Source organism: Capsicum annuum, chromosome 4 (genome assembly GCF_002878395.1).
Source record: "Capsicum annuum cultivar UCD-10X-F1 chromosome 4, UCD10Xv1.1, whole genome shotgun sequence".
NCBI lineage: Eukaryota > Viridiplantae > Streptophyta > Magnoliopsida > Solanales > Solanaceae > Capsicum > Capsicum annuum.
In genome coordinates, this window is record NC_061114.1 from 13547099 (window position 1) to 13563385 (window position 16287).

Below are 16287 nucleotides of genomic sequence, written 5' to 3' on the forward strand. Positions count from 1 at the left end.
GAATTAGCACATTTAAAGCAAAAGACACTGCTTGAACTAATCACCTTCTTTATTCTGAAATCTTTTTTCAAGCAAGAAATAAATAAAGTGTTAGATAGTTCATTCTTGTCCTTGAATGACATTCTAATAAAAAAGCCGGTCCCATCGTCTTGAAGATTTCTAGACTGTGTCGATTGAGAAGAACTGCACATCGTATTGGTTTCATCAACGGGCATAGGTGTTTGATCATCATCTGGAATATTCATGTCTAGATCATCCAACCTATCATCAAAGAAGTCTTTTTTTTTCTTCTTCTTCTTCTTCTAAGTTCTGGTTCTCATTCTCTCTCGTCTTTTAAACCATGTAAAACCTTAACACTGTCCTGATTGAATCACTTAGATAAGTACGCAACCGAACCTGATTGGTTATCTTAAAAGACAATACCCTCTGATTTTCAAAAGAGCTGTGCATGTAGCTGATGGCGAATTTTTTCGGTTGGCAATTCAGTCCATAAAAGCTGATGATTAAGTTCACAAAATCATCATACAAAATATCACTTTGGACTGTCATAGCTATCGTCTCTAGCATTTCACCCTCCTTCCAACGCCATACATATCGATTGCTCTCGACCCATTGACCATGACAATCCACCCCTATTATTATTGATCCCTCCATTAGTGGTACCTAAATAAATTCATTTGTTAAAAAAGTTGATAGTGATTTCATAGTGCCGTAAATGAATCCCAATAGGTGTGTTATCTGTTGCAATAGGTAAGTGATCAGTCGCAACAGATTCTTATCTATTGGGATTTATGTTACGCTCCTGAATATCTATTGGAACAGATGAAATGCCTGTTGGGATTGATGTTACAGTACTAAATCATCTTTGAAGCTGATTCCAACAGATGAGTGACAGTTACAACAGATAATTAACCTGTTGTGACAGATGACTTACCTGTTGCAACAGGTTAGTAATTTGTTGTAATAGGTGTCGGAATTGTGTTCAGGTTCTATTGCAATAGGTAACTAATCTGTTGCAACAGATGTGTCAAATGTTGCAACAGATGAACCATCTGTTTAAACATGAATTCAACATATCAGTATTTCGTTGAAACAGATGTCTCATCTGTCGCAACAGATGATTTATCTGTTTAAACAGATGGATCTTATGTTGGATTCATGATTGGGTTCTATCCATTGTTGGAAAACAACAACACAAAAGCAGTTACCCAGATGACAAATTCAACTAAAAATTATAATTTGACTTACCAACGTCTCCTATGAAGTAATGCCAAAGTGGAAAGTGATGTTCGAAATAAAATCTGACCTAAGAAATTGGTCAAATAGCAACAGTATCAGTAACAACAACAACAACAAATGGTCAACAAGAACAAGATGAAGATGATAATGAAGTAGAAGATAATGATAATGAAGCAGAAGATGATGAATAAAGAATCAACAACAATACACTACAAAAATCGCTAAGAGAGAGAAAACAACAATGGGTGAGAAGAGAGATAAAGGCGTCTTTTTTTCCTTCCGTTTTTGGTTATATAGGCTAACATTTACATCAAAGTGTAAATTTAAAAATTTGTGGATTATTTTCAAACTTCCCTAACTTTCTTAATCCATAATAAAGTAATTGTCACCTCCACCTAATAATTAAGACTTGTGTCACCTACACCTCATTTTAAAACTCTTTTGTCACCTGTGGCCCAAAGACCCCTGTAACTTCTCTATCTCTACGAGGTAGGGTTAGGTCTGCACACACTCTATCCTTTTCAGACCCTTTTTAGGATTACACTATTTATGTTGTCATCAAAGAAGTTTTCGATATATAGTCGATCTCAACTTATTTGAGACTGAGGTTTAGTTGTCGAAAAAACAAATTACTTGAAAAGAAAGAAGATTTGAAGAAATTGAAACTATTTGCTACGTCTTTCTATACTTTTATGTTACTTTAAAATTTTGAGACTTTTCAGATGTGTAACATTATTTGATGTTTACATATTTTGTCACATTCCAGTAGCAGAATTTGCCAGATGATCCCAAAAGAAACATATTCGGTGAAATTTCATAATTGGGGACTGAAGAGGCTCCATTGTATGTGGATTTTACTCTTATTTTACGGAGGTAGAGAGACTATTTTCGAAGGGCCTTAATTCAAATTCAAGTAAAATAAATTAGAGTAGTGATGAAAAGAAAATATGATGGTGAGAAAAATATGACAATTAATAAGAAAACCAGTGGTGAGTATTCAGGTTAAGAACAATAACAACAAAAATATAGTGCACTAACATCATATGCTTTTCATTAAAAAAATTAATTAACAACAAATGATAACAAATACCAAAAATAAGAAAAAGCTAATATATACTACGGCATACATGGTATTCCAAGACTATCACCAACCCTAATCCCATCGAAAATCATGAAAGATTATACTTTACTAATTTTCTACTTTAATTCGCGACCTTTATGCCTTCATATCTAAGGTCATACCATTGAGAAAAGTTGAAGTTGTGTTATGTCCCATTTAATCACCTGTTTTCAATACTTCTTCAACCTACCTCTACCTCTTATGTACCCACTGTATCAACAACAACAACAATAGTTTTTGGGAAAAAGAGAGTGTGTAGCCTTTTTTTTTTAAATAGCTCAAGTTTGGGCATATGGACATTATGTGTCCTGTCGGCAATACAATTGGCACTTTATGGCCATTGGGTATGGGTGTGCAAAAACCGAACCGATAAAATGTTATTGGGTTATTGGTATTGGATTAACGGTTTTTTATTGGTTTTATAAAAAAATTTATTGGGTAAACGGTTCGATTTTGATTTTAGCTTATTAGGTTATCGGTTAAACCGATAACCCAATAAGGATACAATATATTATTGTTTTATCCCTATTTATGTTATATATATAAATATCTCTCTCTATATATCTGTCTGTCTGTCCATCTATCTATCCATCGATCGATCGATCGATCGATCCATCCATCCATATAGATAGATAGATAGATAGATAGATAGATAGATAGATATGTGTATGTATATATATTATATGCACTACTTATTCACAATTCAATGATTCACAAAGTATTAACCTATTCAGGGCAACAAATGCACAATATAAAGCTCGGCTATTATCGTATTGAAAAGCTTGACGCATTTATAGATTCCAACAATTAGGATTTAATTTTTTTTCTAACTAACATTCAGTTCAAGTTTGAAGATTCTTATAAACTAAAATGCATTGCGCAGGATTTTGGCGGTAACTAAGATTTTTTTTTTTTTTTTATGTTAGTTGTTACTATTTCTATTTTATAAGTATTTTCTTATTGGTTAAACCAAAAACCGAACCGTTAAGGACTAAAAACCGATAAATTGAAACCGATAAGAAAATATCTTATTGGTTTTACATATTTAAAAACTGAAAACCGATAAACCGAACCAATAACACATAAAATTGAACCGAACCTACCGATGCACACCCCTACCATTGGGCCATTTAGCTATTTTCGGTCTTTCCAACTTGGGCTATTCGGCCATTTACTAAAAGTATTTTAATTTTTTTTTTGGATAAATTAATTAAACCCACACCTTAACTTTTCATTATTACTTAAAATCCCATCCCACTAAATTAATTATAAAAATTCCTTCCAACTTATAAAACCTCAGTATTTGCGGATACATTACAACCCACCCTATTTTTGCGTCTTCTGCTCCTCAAAACTCGCCCAAAATCATGGGAAAGTATTCAATGTTTTCACTAGCTCAGCAATTTTGAATTACAACCGTGTTATCATCCAGTATTTCAACATTCTAGTTTCAACTTCCAATTACAACCTCCATTAACTTTCTTCTTCAAATTTATTGGAGGTACGTTTGTTTTCATAATTTTTTTTTAAGTTTAATAGTTAAGAAATTGAAGTCAATCTATTATCGATTTTTTTTTTAATTTTTTAAGATTATTAATGGATGAAGGACTATTCTTTAGTATTGGTATTACTCAATCAGATCTTAAAATTTCAATTGAAATTGGTGTTAAATTTGTGTCTGATCGTTTTGATTACAAAGACAGTGACTTTTTGTGAAAATAGATTGAAGTATCATAACAATCTGACTATGATGAAGAAACTACAAAAATTGCTGGTCGTAGCAATAAATGCATATTGAACCTGATACATGAATATAAATCCACTGAGACAGCATGCGTTCGGATACATCTTGAGATTTACATGTAATTTTTTGTTCTTTACACACCTGATACGTTCAATATACTATGTATGATACATAGATCTAAGGTCAATTAGCCTTTACATGCTTTCTGATGCATAAGATAACAAATTTGTGATTTTGGTTAACATTTATACATGATACATTTAATATACAGATTATGATACATAGTTTTTTCATGCTTTCTGAGACATAAAATATCCTATTTGAGATTTTGGTTATCATTTAATCCTGATACATTTAATATACTGATTATGATACATTATCTAAGATCTAAAATATATTCTTTGTACAATGTATGTGAATGCATGGCTGAAATATATTCTTTTGAAAAGTTTATTTTGTTTGTCACATAACACTGCAAAAGCATATATTTGCTCTTTGTAATGTCTATTTAGTAATCCCAATTTAATGTGAATGTATATGGTGACTCTCTCCAGTGAAATAATGCCGCTATTTATTAATTTATTTGCTTGATTATATGGTTAAGGATCCTAATATGTCTCGACACCTATATCTTTGTTTGATTAAGTAACGTTGTCAAACTTAGTGTGTTGTTGTTGCTGTTTATTAACTAACATAGTGTTATTTTGATGGGCTTATTATACCGTGATAGTTGCCCTTTGGCATAAGAGTATTTACTGAGAGAAGCATAGATTTTATTGAAATTTTCTCATTATTCCTTCTTCTTTCTTGCAACATATACCGAAGCAACGTGTGCCAAGTTTATCAAATGAATTGATGAAAAGAGGAAAGTACTTCATCCTGATAAGGAATCCCCTTGATATCTTGGTAATTTAAGTTCAAATCTTGTCACTGATGGTTGTTATAAGTTTCTAATTTACTTGATCTGTCATTTTGTTTTGTTATGTTCTTTTCTTACTGTACTAAATAACTTAAGATACATTTATGTTCAGGTATTGTGAAGTTTTCGTAGTAAATTTTGCTGAGTTTCTTGGTGATGAACTTCTAATTTCTTCATCTGATTTTAATGCAGAATATTGTCGAAAGAGATACGTAACACTCTTATGAAACTATAGAGTCGTCAACAGTAGGAAAGGATATGCTAGCGACAATGAAGATCCACCAAGACTATGGCCAAATTCACCGACTGACGAATCAACTATTGTTGCCTTAAAGTAGTTACAAAGTTTCTGACATCTTTCTTTTGAACAGTAGTGTCTTAGCGACCCGCATTATCGTTTTAAGTTACATGCAATTATCTTTTGGACAAAATAGTTATGAAATTTTTGATTAAGCATAGTAATTGGATGTTTCACTCACCATTTGTTTATCTTTCTTGCATCACTTACATTGATATGTAATAAATTATAAAATTAAATTCTATAATACATCAAAATGTACTAGGTCTTAAACGAAATATACTACAATATTGTTCAAATAATATTCAACACTAGACCAACTAAAAATAAAACAACAAATTAATCAGAATACGTGCAACATGCTATGTATCTTGAAATATAAATATCAATTCTCTTTCGAAAAGAAGTCACAGATGCATTTTTTGAGACCTTCACGGCCATATCTTCCACAACAATTTATAGATCAGCAAGCAAGATGCCTTCATAATCTAACTACATTTTTCATTAAGATATTTCAACACGTAGCTGTATAAATGTATATTTTGTTATCATATGTTACTAGACAGCTATATATATATCAGAAAATAAGTTAAAATATCAGTATATTCAACATAAAAAAAATTTCAATGTGTTTGTTTTAAAAATACTATTCATTATTAAAAAACGTAATTACTAATGTATCATAAGAACCAATAACACTATTCTACTCATCGTCTCCTATGATATTAGTTATTGTGTACATTAAAATGTTATACCAGTAATGTATCATATTACTACAACAACGAACATCAACTAACAAATAACTCTAGCTAAATGTATCAGAAAAAAATACAATATCAGAAAATACAAAATATCAACATGTATGTTTTAAAAACATGATACAATATTAAAAAATATGATGAGAAATGTATCATACAAACCAACAACACTATTTTACTAATCGTCTCTTATGAAACATGTGAAACTAATGTATCATATGAAACATATTAAAAAATATATGAAATTCATTTTTTATATGCAATTGAACTGTTATAAGCAGTAATGTATCATATTACAACACCAATATACCATCATTCGAGCTACATTACAAATTTGAAATATTATTCTTGAACTCAACATAAACCTTTACTTCATTGTCATTCCGAATCATCATTAGCGATGAATTTTCTTTGACAACGTATCTTACGTCGATTTTTTTTTGATTAATCAATACCAAATTTGATTGCGTTTGTCGAAATCAACCTAAAAAATGAAACACCTTCTCCAACAATAATTTTATTACTTTTATATTGTTCATATTCAAGTTTATTCATTCAAACACTGTAAAATTTTAACAAAATGGAGATGTTCCGAACATATTCAAAATAAAGAAATCAGAAGAAGAAAACAGAGATGAGAGAATTTATTTTCTGAAAATTTCATCGAAGGAGATTATTTTTTGAAATCAATCTAAAAAAAGAAATACTTTCTCCAACAACAATTTCATTACTTTTGTATTGTTCATATTGAAGTTTGTTCATTCAAACACTGTAAAATCTCAACAGAATGGAGATGTTCATAACGTATTCAAAATAAAGAAATCAGAAGAAGAAAACAGAGATGACAGAATTTGGAAGAATTTTCATCGAAGGGTATTGTTTTTGGTAATTCAAAATTGAATTATGAAGCTAACATTAATTTTCAGGATTCAAGAGACATATCTCAATTAGAATTACGTTAATTGCTTCTTATCTCCTTTTACCTTTATTTTCTTTTTTTATAGTCAATTACTTTGATAGTTATGTATCATAGCTTTTATTTATGTATCAGGAAGGAATTTGGTGTAATTATTAAAAAAGATGGGAGAGAGTGTAATTAGGTAGCAAACTGTTGGGGTTTATGTTGTTTACACTTTTTTTTTGCTACAATTTTTTTAATTGAAAAATATTCTTTGTTGTTGTTATTGTTGTTTAAAAATAATAATTAAATATAATTGTATAAAAATGGTATACATATTATATAGAATATGTACCTATATAAGATATATGTATAGAAATTGTATAGTTCTATCAAATATGTATATGTATAAAATATATATAAAATATTGTATAGAATGTGTATAAAAATTATAAAATTATTATATAAATGCGTAAAAAAGCTGTATAAATTGTGTATCAAAACTGTATAATATTTGTATAGAATATGTATATGTATAAGATAGTGTATTGAAACTGTATAGAAGATGTGTAGAAACCATATAGAACAAGCCACCAAATTAAAATGGCTAGAAAATGGAATTTAAATTTCATGGTCATTTTCGTGGAATTTATTTGATCTGAAGTGTCATTTTTGTACTTCCCCCTAGTTTTTTCTAGAAAAAAAGGTCAGATTTACTCCCCTACTTTGAAAAATTGGCTAAATATATATCCCTCATCATATTTTGCGGTCAAATTTATCCCCTGCTTTAGAAAATTGACTAACTATGTCCTTCGCCATATTTTAGGGTTAAATTTACCCTCGATATCACATTTTGGAATCAAATTTATCCTTTTGTGTTAAGAAGTTTTTTACATATATACTTTTTTTTAATAGAAAATCCAAATCAATGTTAAGTGTTACTCCTTTTAAAAAAAAACACAAGGAAATTTCCTATCTGTGTGGAATAATCTTCAGATATAGGAGAACTTTAATGCCTGACCAGAGGCGAACTCAGGATTTGAAGTCTGTGGGTGCACCCGTGTTGTCAAAGATGTGCATAAGCCTCGAAGTAAGACTCAAAATGTGTTGAGCGCTCGCCTCACTTAATGTGCGGCTTAGGTTCTAATTTCTGATACATATTTGCCCTTGTCAATGAGACTTTCTGAGGAGACGAACACTAAACAATTGATATTTCACTTTATAAAAAAAAAAAAATTTTTTTATTCATATATTTGTCATTCACACTTGTATTATTAGTCTTGGACTAGACATATATTTATATCTTTTCTACCTTTATGCCTTTTTTCGTTAAATCTCACGCTTTGTTTGTACTTTGTGCTTAAATACAATAAACCTTGAAACTTTTTTACGCTTATTGCTTTTGATAATATTGTGGAGCACCAATATTATCTTAAGACATTAAAATTTTTTTTGATGTCGATTGAGGAATATTATCATATTCAATTGGTCGCTAAAGACATAAACAATACTGAAAAAATAAACATATAGAATAAATAAGAATTTTAAGCTAATAACTTTACTTTCATATAATATGAAATTTACTTTTAACATTTATAAATAATTAGTTGCGGTAGCTCAATGGTCAAGGAGGGTTCCCCTTATGAACTGGTCGCGAGTTTAAATCCCCATTCCAGCAATTTAGTTGTTTTATAAATTTAGTAATAAGCTATTAAATTTGAAGTATTGAAAATAAAAACTAAGGTGTTGTATGAACTGGGGATCGATAGTATTGAAAATAAAAACTAAGGTATTGCATAAACCAGGGATCGATCCCTAGTTGTGCAAATGGAAGGGCTGGCTTTAACCAGTGCACCAATGTGCACTATCATTCATCTAAGGGTGCACTATTAAGTACTCCCTCCGTTTAAAAAAGAATGACCCCTTTTATTTTTTGGCAATACTTTAATTTCAACTTTCCACATGACATGTTTATGACCAAGATTAAAGGATATTTTGGTACATTTGACACTACTTTAATTTAATGCCACAAGATTCAAAAATATTCTTTATTTTCTTAAACTTTGTGCCAAGTCAAAGTAGGTTATTTTTTTTGAAACAGAGGGAGTATATCCCAATTTCTCAAGATATATACACATATATATACATAATTTTTTTTATGTTAACGGGTGCACATGCACTCCCACCGATACATGTGGGTCCGCCCCTGTGCCTGACAAGTGCCAGCAAAAGAGACACCATTATTAAAATATTAAAAATGTCCAAAACATGCCTCATAGCCTGCTATAAATCATTAATTATATATTTATTTATAACAAGATGCAGGAATGTACAAATTCAAATTTGAAATCACTTCCAGTTGTTGGACCAGTGCTTATGATTTGTTTTAAAGTTTTGATTTTCTTAATTGTCCAAAAAAAAAAAAAATTGCTTAAACAGAATAGATGAACATTTATTAGCTTGTAAAATAATATAAACATACACTTTTAATTTATCATATTTATATAAATTTTCATCTTTACAAAGTAATTATAAAAATTTCAATTAATTATGTATTTTTGTTGGATGTATCAGGATCTAATTATGTACAGACTCAAAATAAAAAAAATATATCGGGAGCTAATTATGCATTTTACAAAAAAAAATGTATCTTCATTAAATATATCAGGAGCTAATTATGTATCTCGATAAATTCAAAATTGAAACTTTCAAGAATTATGCAAAATGTCAAAATTTTGTATAATTAAGCGCCAACTGTCGGAATTTTTTTTTTAATTAACACTAAAATCTATACACATGGCACCTATAATTTATTCTTTACTTATCTAGTATTTCAAAAATAAATTTTCTCTTTTTACTTATTACTCCTAACATACCAAGAAAAGATCAATTTTTCCATGTTTTACCATCAACATCAATTACTTGATCTCCAAATTATTTTGCCAGACTTAGATTATACATCAATTAATATGAATATTGTAATAAAACAGTCATACTATTTTTTCTCCCAACATCAATTATTTCTCCCAACAAAATTTTTCTCAATATCCAAGATCAAAATTCGAGATTTCTAATTAATAATAAACCAGTCCCACCATGGTGTCACAAAAAGTTTGAAAGTAAGCAAGAGTGTTGAGTGTTTTTTTTTTATTTCTCATCCGGTATCCGATACCCACATTGGAGTCCGACTAATTCGAATTCGCGCCGCGTAGGGCTCCATTCGGGGGGTAAGCGCTCCCAACAGAGTTTTCTCCATGCCAAGGATCGAACCCTCGACCTTTAATTAAGGGTGAAACAGCCCCATCCGCTGCACCACAACCCATGTTGGTCGAGTGTTGAGTGTTGACTATGACCTCTTCATTTATGGGTCTCCTTAAAATAAAAGTTCAAACTCCAATAATCTATTCATTGAATAAATTAATTAAAATATATTTTAAAAAATCAACTCTCTTTCCTAATTTTGAAAGCAACGTATATATGTTTGAAGAAAAGATATAGGGGCTTGAAGCACTTTAATTTCTCCTCATTTATTTTAAAGTCAACCTATTTTAACTCGTTCAAATTCAATTTAACTAATCGTACGTTTGATACAAAAGGGTTATTAAGAAAGATGGTTTGAAGAAATTGAATTTATTTGTGTATTGTCGAGGGTCTTTTGAAAACAAACTCTCTGTCTCTCCGAGGTAATGGTAAGGTATGGTACATTTTACCCTCTCTAAACCTTACTTATGAAATTTTACTGGATATTTTGTTGTTGTTGAATTTACTCACATGCACTTCTATATTTACTTATGGTTATGCATATTTTCAGTTCATTAAAATGAATTAGTTTTGTGTAAACAAGCGGTGCGAATAAATTGAAATTACTTGCTACACAACTGCATCATTTGGTAAAAGTTTACATGACCACATGTTTATAAATTATACCTAATCAATGAAATAAATGACTTACATGTATTCACTTAGCTTTCATATACCACATCATATATTACTGTTTTTTCTAGTGTAGTAACGTTATGTAGTGTCCATTTAGCTTTCATATAAGAGGTGTTTCTATAGGTTTGCCGCTCGGTAACAAGAGAGAGAGATTGATGATGTTTATCAACGGTTTTTTTTTTTCGGGTGCAAGAATTTGTATAAATGCCACAACAACTTCAACATAAGTTCATGTATAAACTAGAACACTTATAAAGTTCCTTAACACCTTCAACACAAGATTATAAATAATCTATCCAAGAAGTATGTTAAATTTCAGAAAAAAGATGAAACAAAATTTTAAGGCCAAGTCCCCCGACTTCACGGAGTGTCCTTAAGGAATAATTCCCCTTATTGTACCCGAGGTTATGGAATCTTCCTCCCAGGATAAAATGGCCTTCAATCCGAACAATAGCGGTACCTCAAATTGTTGGATTCAATGAACTCACTCAACGATTTGATTGATCACACAGAATGGTTTTTGAAGACAAGAGGAGTCTGTATTTTCAGAAATTTTTTTATACCAAAACCTGTGGATAAATGCAGGTTTATGTAGCCATCAAATGCCCCTTCCGAAAGGTGGCAATGGTTCATCCAAAAACGTGTATTCTTTGGAAGAGTCATGTCTGTTCATTAGAAATATTGTGTCTTTCTGAATAGACACAACTATCTGAACAATCACTCCTTTTTCAAAAAATATGTCTTTTCATAAAAGGTTGTGTCCCTCCATTTTTCATTCACACCAATTGAACCCAACAATCCCCCACATGAATGGGAAATGACTATTCTTTGTAAAACTTTACAGTCAAATATGTGATCATCAAACAAAGACTGATTGCATCTGGATAAGTGAGTTTCCCTTTGAACTTTTCGTAGTGAACATGCATCGGATGCACTCGGTCAATCGGTAGATTTGATATCTTTGAACCATCGAGCTTTAATGTATACCTAGACAACACATGTCACATAACCAGCCTTTTACCATTTATGATTCTCACGATTTTATTCTTTTCATCCATGAACACGTCCCGAGTTCATGAGAGCTTAGAGAATAGGCCTTTACTAACATTCTCCTTAAAGCGGCTTCCACTTCGCCCTTACATAGGTGATTTCTAAATGTTCAATCCCATAGATTAAACTATTTGATCAAATCTGTCAAATTTAGATAATCATTACAAGACTTCACACCATAAGTCTTATCCTCGTTTACTAAACATTATCTACATCACGAGAATGGATTGGGTATTTGACAATGTTGAACCTGTCAGACACAACTTTGTTTGATCTCCTTGAACCTAGCTCTTCGGATCTCCAGTCTGCTAGGTAGAGTTACCGCCATGCTGACTTGTCCTAGGCCTTAAACCCATTCCCTTGGATGTTCTCTCAACTCCTTCTCTAGATAAGCCTTTTGTAAGTGGATCCGACACATTATCCTTTGACTTCACATAGTCAACAGTGATAATTCTACTAGAGAGAAGTTCTCTAACGGTATTATGTCTCCATCTTATGTGACGAGATTTACCGTTGTACATTATGCTCCCTGCCCTACCTATTGCCTCTTGGCTATCACAGTGTATACGTACTGGTGCCACTGGTTTGAGCCAGTAAGGAATATCTTCCAAGAAATTTCGTAGCCATTCTGCTTCTTCACCGACTTTATCCAATGCGATAAATTTAGATTCCATTATAGAGCGAGCAATACAAGTCTGTTTGGATGATTTCCAAGAGAGAGCTCCTCCACCGATAGTAAATATATATCCACTCGTGAATTTTACTTCGTTTGATCCGGTGATCCAATTTGCATCACTACATCCTTCAAGTACCGAGGGATATTTATTATAATGCAAAGCGTAGTCTTGAGTGTATTTAAGATACCCCAAAACTCTTTTCATTGTCATCCAATGAATTTTATTAAGATTACTCGTGTACCAACTTAACTTACTTATAGCGCATGCTATGTCTGGTCGTGTACAGTTCATTATATACATTAAACATCCCAATACTTTTGCGTACTCCAATTGTGAGTCACTTTCACCTTCATTCTTTTGAAGTGCAAAGCTAACATCCATTGGAGTCTTGGCAATACCAATATTCCATATACTTGAATTTATCAAGTACCTTTTCGATGTAATAAGATTGTGACAATGCCAACCCTTGTGAAGTTCTATGAATTCTTATTATGATCACATCCGCAACTCCAAGGTCTTTCATATCAAACTTGCTCTCGAGCATTCGTTTTGTTGTATTTATGTCTGAAATGTCTCTACCGATGATCAACATATCATCCACATACAAACAAACAATGACTTGATGACTTAGAGTGTCTTTAATATAAACACATTTATCACATTCATTAATTTTGAATTCATTTGGCAACATGATTTGGTCAAACTTTACATGTCATTGCTTAGGTGCTTGTTTTAGTCCATAAAGTGACTTAACAAGTTTACACACCTTATTCTCTTTTCCTGGAACCACAAAACCCTCAGGTTGTTCCATGTAAATTTCTTCCTCCAATTCTCCATTTAAGAATGCGGTTTTCACATCCATTTGATGGATTTCAAGATCATATACCACCGCCAAGGCAATTAACATTTGAATCGACGTTATCCTTGTTACCGGAGAGTATGTATCAAAGTAATTAAGGCCTTCTTTTTGTTTGAAGCCTTTTACTACAAGTCTTGCCTTGTATTTGTCAATAGTACCATCCGCTTTCATTTTTCTTTTGAAGATTCATTTAGATCCTAAAGGTTTGTTTTCTGGAGGAAGATCAACCAATTTCCACATATCATTTCTTAATATTAAATCAATCTCACTATCGACTGCCTCTTTCCAAAAGGGTGAGTCCAAAGACGTCATCGCTTCTTTAAATATTTGAGTCTCATTTTCTAAGAGAAATGCTACAAAATCTGATCCAAACGAAGTTAACGTTCTTTGACGTATACTACGTCTTGGATTCTCATCATTATGTACATTTTCACTTAGTTAATCTCGAGGTCGTTTAGATCCTCTAATAGACTGTTCATGTCTAGTTTTATACGGATAAATATTTTCAAAAAATTTAGCGTTATCTGATTCAATTACTTTATTTTCATTAATATCCGGATGTTCGGATTTATGAATCGAAAAATGATATGCTTTACTACTTTTAGCATATCTTATGAACACGCAGTCCACCGTCTTAAGTCCTATCTTAACCCTTTTATGCTAGACACCCCCCACACTTTGAAATATTTCAAGTTGGGTTTCCTTCCTTTTCATTTTTCATAAGAAATTGATTGTGTCTTACTATGGGGAACTCTATTGAGTATTCGGTTGGCTGTAAGGATAGCCTCCCCCCACAAGTTTTGCGGTAGACCTGAACTTATAAGTAAGGTATTCATCATTTTCTTCAAAGTTTGGTTTTTTCTTTCTATAATTTCATTAGATTGAGCTGAATACGCAACTGTAGTTTGATGGATAATTCCATTCTCTACACATATTTTGGCGAAGGGAGATTCATATTCTCCTCTCCTATCACTTCTTATAGTTTTGATCTTTTTCTCTAACTGATTTTCAACTTCAGTTTTGTATTGCCTAAATGTAATCGTCAATGAAAGTTATGAAATACTTTTTTCCACCACATGATGGTGTTGACTTCATATCACAAATGTCAGTGTGGATTAAGTCTAAGGGATTGGAACTCCTTTCAACGGACTTATACGGATGCGTAGCATGCTTTGATTCCACACAAGTTTGACACTTTGATTTATTGCATTCAAAGTTGGTAAAACTTCTAACTAAATCAGTTTTCATAATGTTTTATAATTAACATGGCCTAGTCGTTCATGCCACATGGGAGACTCAAGCAAGTAAGAAGAATTTGAATTTTTGTTGATTTCAACATTCATTACATTCACTTTGAATAGACCCTCATTGAGGTAGCCTTTTCCTACATACATTTCTCCTTTACTAAGTACAATTTTTCCAAAAATAAATACACATTTGAATCCGTTCTTTCCTAGAATTGAAACAGAAATCAAGTTCTTTCGTAACTCAGGAACATACAAGACATTGTTAAGTGTCAACACTTTGCTAGAAGTCATCTTCAAGCACACTATTCCTGTTCCTTCCACTTTTGCAGTAGCGGAGTTTGCCATGCAGATTTTTTCTTCTATTTGAGTCAGAGTGAACATCGAAAACAACTCTTTGTTAGCACAAACATGACGGGTGGCACCAAAATCCATCCACCATTCGCGAGGATTTCCCACCTAGTTGCATTCAAAAAGCATAGCACACAGATCATCCATTTCTTTCTTAGACTCGGTCAGATTTGCTTGTTCCTTCTTCTTTCCCTTTTTCGGGGCACGACAATCCATAGACTTGTGACTAATCTTGCCACAGTTGAAGCACTTTTTCTTGAATTTCTTATTGGGTTGATTGCTTTCATTTCCAACTTTCTTTCGTTTTTTAGAGTTATTTTGGTCATCTTCCACAATGTTTGCTCCACTCATTGCAGAATTGCCTCTTGACCTTCTTTCCGCAACCTTGTTATCTTCTTTAATACGTAGACGTACAATCAGATCTTTGACTGATATCTCCTTACATTTGTGTTTCAAATAGTTTTTGAAGTCTTTTCACATAGGTGGTAGCTTCTCTATTATTGCCGCTACTTGAAACGCTTCATTCATAATCAAACGTACAATAAAGTTCATGTGAATACTAAGAACATTTTTAAATTGTTCAACAACGATATTTGTCAAAATCATACCTTCCGCTAGGTGATCATGGATGATCACTTGCAGTTCCTGCACTTGGGAAACAACAAACTTGTCGTCTATCATTTTTTACTCCAGGAATCTTGAAACAAAGAACTTTTTAAATCCGGCATCCTCCGTCTTGTACTTCCATTCTAGTGCTCCCCATAACTTTTTTGCAGTCTTGGTTCCACTATACACATTGTAAAGGTCATCTTGGAGACCACTCAAGATATAATTTCTGCAAAGGAAATCTGAGTCTTTTCAAGCCTCCATAATTACGAAGCTTTCTTTTTCAAAGGTTACCTCGGGCACCTCCGGAGCTTCCTCAACCGTGAACCTTTGAAGACACAGATTTATGAGGTAGAAGAACATTTTCTGCTGCCATCTCTTGAAGTCAATACCCGTGAACTTTCTGGGTTTCTCTGCCGGTGCCATAGCTTGCGGAGCATTAGTACGACTCATCGTGAAAATACTAGTTGCCGCCATAGTCGTTCCAGCACCATGCATTTGACTATCAGTCGTCATTTTCCTGTCACTACGAGACAGTACCTTAAGTATATCGAAATACTTATTAAAAAATTACAGCAACTTTAAACA